This window comes from Macrobrachium nipponense, chromosome 32 (genome assembly GCF_015104395.2).
Source record: "Macrobrachium nipponense isolate FS-2020 chromosome 32, ASM1510439v2, whole genome shotgun sequence".
NCBI lineage: Eukaryota > Metazoa > Arthropoda > Malacostraca > Decapoda > Palaemonidae > Macrobrachium > Macrobrachium nipponense.
The window spans coordinates 46139190-46146689 of record NC_061094.1 but is presented as its reverse complement, the minus strand read 5'-3'; positions in this window follow the sequence as shown (position 1 = coordinate 46146689).

Sequence of the window (7500 nt, the reverse complement as noted above, 5' to 3'; positions counted from 1 at the left end):
AGGCAACTTAACTCGCCAATGCAAAGGTAGAAGCTAGTGGTTCCTAACCCTCCCTAAGACAGGAAATGGTCAGGGAACGGCAAGGACCACGGCAGTTGACTTCACATGAGAGAAAAGTTAAATTCCTACAATAATATATTAACTCTTTTACACATTAGAATTAGCTATAACTACTCGGCACTAGAAAACTTCTTTGCTTCTTGAAACACAGAAATTGAGTTAGTTACTATTACAATGCATCTTGAAAACAAGGATGAAAATATCCTTACGAAAGAAACATAGTAAAATTGATAATAACTGATATTTTCAACTGACTGGTGCTAGGAAGAAAATAAGAAGACGATGCTTCTTCACACCATAATCTAGAAAAGACTTAATAAGTTCTCTCTCTCTCTCTTTCTCTCTATTTATCTTTGTCTTGTTATATTCTGTGGTTCTGTCTTTCCCTTTTCCACCAAATATGAACCTGTTATATTGGTGAAAGTATCCTAATATTTCATGTTGTTTTAGTTACTAACATTTAGTAAATAAAGAAAATTACATATAGCCGTAATTTTTTAGTGTTATGCCCACATCGCCCGCCTTCTCTATGGAGGTTGGCCCAATCATGAATTGTATAAGTATATAGACATGTATCTGTGTGTATGGTTGCTACCTCAATAAAGTAAGTGAACTGAAAATTTTGCTAATTTGCTGATATAGATGTTCTATATACATACATACATACATATATATACATATATATATATATATATATATATATATGTGTGTGTGTGCATATATATATATTGTATATATATATATATATATATATATATATATTATATATGTATGTATATAGAACATCTATATCAGCAAATTAGCAAAATTTTCAGTTCACTTACTATATTGAGGTAGCAACCATACACACAGATGCATGTCTATATACTTATACAATTCAGGATTGGGCCAATATATATATATATATATATATATATATATATATATATATATATATATATATATATATATATATATTCCGAAGGAAGTAGTAGGGAAAGGCATCCTCATCTTTCAAAAGTTTATTAATGCCGACGTTTCGCGACGAATTCCAGGTCGTTTCATTTTCAAGGCTAAAATATATATAAGTTTACGAACATTAATAATTGATCTAATTTAATTTAATTAAAAATTGTCCATGGCAACAGCTCTCAATACAGTAAAAAGTAAAAAGTTAAAAGGTAAAAGGTAAAAGGTAAAAGTTAAAAGTAAAAGTTAAAAGTTAAAAGTTAAAAGTTAAAAGTTAAAAGTTAAAAGTTAAAATTGAACAGCACCTTCAAAGTCAGACATTAAAAGTACAGGACTTCACTAAAATTTCAGAAACACCTACCTATACAAAAGAAAGAGTAAAACTGACACAATATAGGTAAAAATACAGTGAGGCAGACCAGCTGCCCAAACTAGGCTATGAACAATTTTACAGAGGACGTTTGGGTATTTAACGACGGTACAGTCTTTTTAATAATGATAGATTCTAAAATTGTCAGGTTGTTGTTGTTCCGCAGTTGGCCCAAGATAGAAAAATCCTTGCTGTCAATATATGTTTTACATGTTTTGAGTGATTCCGTATATTGGATTGTTCTGGATTTGATACCTACTTACCTGTTCTATGGCTTATGCCCCTGTTGGGAATCAATTCGAACCTTCAACAGCCTCCTCGTGCATCCCACGTATGTCCCGTGATCACATCTCGGGCAAGTTATTTTATATACGACGCTGGACGAAAGCAGAGGACTGAGTCGGTCTTTGACTCTAAACAGCGATCCAATGGTTAAGGGATTTTTGGGGATAATTTCAAGTCCACAGCCGGACATCTTTTGAATAGTGGATGTGCATGTTCTCCTAAAGGTATCATCATGCAAGAAAGGGAAACTTGCAAACATCTTTAGTCTCGATACAGTAGATACCGGTGTTGAATGCACCATTTTCTCTGTCAGCAGTTTGTTTAGAGATCTGAAAAAAAGTCGTGAAGGAAAACAATTATTATTAAAATATTTCACCAGAAAGGATATTTCGTCGTGAAAGCTTATCCAGTTTGATGAGTGAGTATAAGCTCTATGGAGAAAATGGTGCATTCAACACCGGTATATACTGTATCAAGACTAAAGATGTTTGCAAGTTTCCCTTTCTTGCATGATGATACCTTTAGGAGAACATGCACATCCACTATTCAAAAGATGTTTCCGGCTGTGGACTTGAAAATTATCCCCAAAAATCCCTTAACCATTGGATCGCTGTTTAGAGTCAAAGACCGACTCAGTCCTCTGCTTTCGTCCAGCGTCGTATATAAATATACTTGCCCGAGATGTGATCACGGGACATACGTGGGATGCACGAGGAGGCTGTTGAAGGTTCGAATTGATTCCCACAGGGCAATAAGCCATAGAACAGGTAGTAGGTTATCAAATCCAGAACAATCCAATATACGGAATCACTCAAAAACATGTAAAACATATATTGACAGCAAGGATTTTTCTATCTTGGGCCAACTGCGGAACAACAACAACCTGCTGACAATTTTAGAATCTATCATTATTAAAAAAGACTGTACCGTCGTTAAATACCCAAACAAACGTCCTCCTGTAAAATTGTTCTAAGCCTAGTTTGGGCAGCTGGTCTGCTCACTGTATTTTTACCTATATTGTGTCAGTTTTACTCTTTCTTTTGTATAGGTAGGTGTTTCTGAAATTTTAGTGAAGTCCTGTACTTTTAATGTCTGACTTTGAAGGTGCTGTTCAATTTTAAAACTTTTAACTTTTAACTTTTAACTTTTAACTTTAACTTTTAACTTTTAACCTTTTACCTTTTACCTTTTACCTTTTACCTTTTAACTTTTTACTTTTTACTGTATTGAGAGCTGTTGCCATGACATTTTTAATATAAATTAAATTAGATCAATTATTAATGTTCGTAAACTTATATATATTTTTAGCCTTGAAAATGCGACCTGGAATTCGTCGCGAAACGTCGGCATTAATAAACTGTTGAAAGATGAGGATGCCTTTCCCTACTACTTCCTTCGGAATATATCTTCTTTGAGCTCCATCTCCGGCCCTTATGTGTGTGTGTGTATATATATATATATATAATATATTATTAACCCTATATAATATATATATATATATATTATATATATAAAGAGTTGGCTGTCCTGCTACAGAACACCACTATATATATATTATACATATATGATATATATATATATGTATATATATATATATATATATAAATTATATATATATATATATATATATATATATATATATATATATATATATAATATAATACATATATATATATATATATATATATATATTAATCATATATTTATATATATATATATATATATATATATATATATATATATATTATATACTATATATATATATATATATATATAGATATATATATATATATATATATATATACTATATATATATATATATATATATATAACATATATATATATATATAGATATATATATATATATATATATATATAATATATATATAAATATATATATATATATATATATATATATATATATATATATACTATATATATATATATATATATATATATATATATATATATATAAAGAGTTGGCTTGCTGCTTACAGAACACCACCGTTAACACTGTTGGTGAAAGTTTTGTATCGATCTCGTGGACAGTCATGTCATTATATAAGATTTAATAATCTATACGAAATGCTATTTTATAAATACTGAGTTCCTAAGAACTTTTAGTCTCATATTTATTTAGCATATTTCCTTAAATGCACATTTTACACTCAAACCCCGTATCGTCAACAACAAAATGTTTACGACCACTCTCTTAATTAACGTTAATAGATAATGGATACTTTACTCTATGCTCAAGAAAAATACCTGCTGCCCACTCCTCCTTCCTTGGCCTGACGGTGCGACATCTATTGGATGCTCCGTTAGTTACTTGTTCAACTGCTTCGGGGTTTCATAGTCGCGGATTCGTGTTCACTCTGGATCAGCGGAGGGAACGAACTAATGTGCGTGACAGTACTTTTTGAATAACTCTTCCGTCTCGACTTATGGGTTTCGACTTTTTATTTCGTTGAAACAGGCATAAAAAAGAAAAAATAAAAACGTACGTCCTTTTATAGGTTCCTCAATGCAGTACTTAGTCTTTGATGTATGAGCAGAAATGCAATTCTTACAAAGGATAGGCGTTGTATGCGGTGCATTTGAATGTCTAATAACATATATAATCAGATGTTTTAACGAACAAAGCGAAAAGTGGTTTGCTTTAAAGTCCAGACATGAGGAGTGATCACTACAGTCACTGCACATGGCAGTGCTCTACCACTAGCAATGTTAGGTACAGAAACTATCGAAATGTCTTCATCATATACGAGCTGCTAAGGAGCAAGAGCCAACTTAATATAGAATGACTTTCATTATCATATAAGATACTTTTTTGTAGATGATACACAGTAGGCTACTGACTGATTACCTACAGCTACTTAGGATATTAACAAACTTAAGTGCTTATTAACAAAGGATGAACAATGCATGGAGGAATATAAAAAACGAAATAAATGAGAATAAAACATAGCATGAAAACTTGAAATAATGATTTATTAAGGCATTAGAATACAATAAAATGTGAGAAATCTTGGGGTAGTATAATGGATACCTACTATATAAGACATACCTTGTACTAAACTTGGTAAATCTTAACAAGTGCTCCGGCCGTTTTTTAGTATAAATGTGTTTATACCTTGAAAGAAGATACTAAGTATGTTCTAAGGAAGACGGAAATTAGTGGCCGTAAGTCCTATCGGTCTAGAAAACACAACTTGAATATTTGTACCTACAGAAAAAACAAAGTCCTTCATGTTGTTGTCTCTGTCGTATCACCTATTTCAATGAGCTCCTGTTCGTTCGTTTGTGTGCTGCGCAGTCTCGAATTGTCATAGGGAACCAAAGTCTTTGGGGGAAACCACACCTTCCGAATGACGTCATGAAAAAAACTCCACCCAAAAAGTGACATCATTATAGACAATATCCAATCGTAAATAAGCACGTTTCAATTTTCTCTGAAACAAAAGAAAGCACAGTGTTTTCAGCCAATGACAATATATAATGTTACCAAATCGTAAATTTTTTCGGCAAATACACCTATTTTCTCCAATTAAGCGTTACTTGCACTAACGCCATGAGTGAATTAGCACGACCGTCTACACGCTCCGATTTTCTTCCCCAGGAAAGTTTCCCCACAGTGTGTGAAAATTGTTACGTGAATTATCGAGATTTCACATACTATTATTATGGGCCTATAGAAAGGCTCGTAACTTTTGCCCAAAATCACGGTTTAATCAAGAGTGAACATATTTGCCCGACTTGTAAGGAAAAGTGCCGTCTTGACTTGAACAAAAAAGCCTTTCGGTGCGATAAAACCTATGTAAGGTAAGCTATTTCCTGTATATTTTTTGATTATCGTGTGAAATATTTGATTATCGTGTGAAATATGCTGGAGTATTGTCTCTCAGTTAGCCTAATGGCCGCTCAAATTTTTCGGAATTGTCATGAAGTGTGCAGGGAAGGTAGTGCCCTTAAGGGGGGGTCGCAGGAAGGGCGAAGCCCCCCCCTCCCCCCCGCTAGGCCTAGGTAGGGTCCCCCAAGATTGTTAGATGGGAACAAGGGTGTAATTGCTTGATGCCACCAATATTAATTGTCAGTTTAAGCATAATCAATAAAAAATACATCGGAAAAATATATATTCTTCTGCAAACAAGAGACGGAGCTCTCCTTTAGATTTACCCTAAACTTATATAACCTTACCACATTACACCCTAGAGAGCATTTTTTCCCAAACAAATATAATACGGATAACTTGAAAGTGAATGGGCCACTGTAAGTATTTATAACAACTGATCAAATTACCACGACGTAAATATACCTGAAGGGTCATTGATGACTGAGCTTATACGGTTTCTGTGGAAAGCTGTTTTGACACATGAAGCCCAATCGTTCTTTTGGTAATCAAGGTTCTCTCTCTCTCTCTCTCTCTCTCTCTCTCTCTCTCTCTCTCTCTCTCTCTCTCTCTCTTTCTTTACTAAGGATATAGCAAAATCATGATGATTTTTCATAGGAAATAATTAGATATTGTACTGTTTTTTTTTCTATTAGTTACTTTACAGGTTTCTAGTATTCGCTCTTTTTAAATCTACTCAGCATTTTGTAGTTATTGGACGAGAGTCTTTGATCGAGATAGCAATTTCAATTCACAGTTTAATTATAACGAAGGACTTTTTTTTCTTTATTTAATAAACTTGCTAAGATATTTGGGAGCATTTGATGTTCGCCAATGGGGAAGTTATCGAGTTGTTTTTTGCTATATGCCTTATTGCTTCTTGTATTGCTCTGTCATAGCGGCGTGTTCTCATATCCGTTTCTTCAAATAAACAACCACCTTATTTCGCTGCACATTCTCGGCTTATCTTGTTTTCCCTTATTCCCCCCATCCTTTTTTTTTTTCTTTTAGTGACTTCTTGCAGTTATCGATCATGTATACATAACTTCGGCAACAATTATTTCCAATGGCTTCCCAAAACACCCCAAACATCATATATTGATCTCTACATGTTTTTACCTAGTTGATACAATCTCAGATGAAATGAGGTTGAAAACCTGATTACTGTCAAGGCCAGTAGTCTTGCTGTTACAAAGTAAACAGAATTCCTTGTCTTGTTATTATGTAACACGAGGCAATGTTTATTTATGTCATAGGTCTAATAAAAAAATGTACTCTCCTTTCGTGGAAGGGAAAATGGGGATCTTCAAAGAAATATTGTATATGTATTTTCATAATAATATTTCAAACTAGCTCTCAAGTGTCTCTGCATGTAGTTTCAAAGTGACGTCATCATACTTGCTTTCTATAGCCAATAGATGGGAAGTACAAAGCAAAACGACAGGCATTTGTTAGTCTGACTCCGCAAGGGAGTGTTCACTACAACCCCCATTTTCTGCGATGAAAGTTAGTCTAGTGTGTCTGTGGGTTTCTCAAGAACCTTTGTCTGAGAAGAGCTCTTTATTTCTTTAATTAAATGGTAAGTGCCAGCCCGTAATGATACAATGAAATTAGTCTAGTGTGCGTGTTTAAGAACCTTTGATGAGAGCTCTTTATTTCTGTATTATTATGGTAAGTACCAGCCCCTATTGAGTGAAGCCGGTTAATCGAGTGAAATAAGCACAGTTCTGATTCTAGTAGGCTTAGATATTGAGTGGGAAGGTGCGAGTGAAACTGTCTAACCAACCATACGTTGTGAACTAGCATGTGCCCCGTTCCTGGACTACGGAATCTTTAGATCGGATAGATAATGAAATAAACGGTAAATGATTAGGCGTAGTTGTTCATCTCTTGCGGGAGCCATACTTCTGGACTACGAAATTTTATTAAAGATCGGATAGATGATAAA